Here is a 709-nt window from a genome sequence, read left to right as displayed (position 1 = left end):
TCACCTCTGGGTTGCTCTCGGTGCCAATCTTCTACCACCAACTGCATCTCAGTGACAACAGCTGCATTATTTTATTACAATGTTTAGTCCTAGATGAACACGGAGTCGAAATTTGAGTATACAGGCACGGCAACGATGCACGAGGGGTTACAAATTCGCAACAAATAGCAACGTCTCGTAATACACGTGATACAGTACTTTAAAGTCTAGAAAGTAATCCTGGATGGAAGAAACAAAAGACATCACCCAACATCTGCTGGTTGACGACGACTGGTCTAACAAAAGATTGATATGTAAGTTGAAAATACTTTTCTTTTCCGAGCAATGCTACATTCACGGACGGGCAAGTTTTGATCGCAGATAAAGAGCAGGAGGGACCTACCCCAACTAAGAGGAAAGGTTACTTAACAGCTTCATATACTAGGTAATATTTGTAAATTCCAGTCGACCAAAATTGCGCGTGAGGCCGTGTCATGCCGGAAAAGAATTCTATGAGACCAGGTCTCACGGGTTAGCAGGTGAGACCCATCCTGATGGATGACACGTGTCATTCACAAATCGCAAAGAATCTATCCCACCCCCACCTGAAATCAGGGGAGAGAGATTAGATGCTTTATGATTTGTGAATGCCACATGTCATCCATCAGGGTGGGTCTCACCTGGTTTTATATGAGACCTGGCCTCATATATTTTTTTTCCGTGTCATGCC

The sequence above is a fragment of the Triticum dicoccoides genome, chromosome 1B (genome assembly GCF_002162155.2).
Source record: "Triticum dicoccoides isolate Atlit2015 ecotype Zavitan chromosome 1B, WEW_v2.0, whole genome shotgun sequence".
Lineage (NCBI taxonomy): Eukaryota > Viridiplantae > Streptophyta > Magnoliopsida > Poales > Poaceae > Triticum > Triticum dicoccoides.
The sequence above is the reverse complement of the archived record's forward strand: the minus strand, read 5'-3'. Positions refer to the sequence as shown.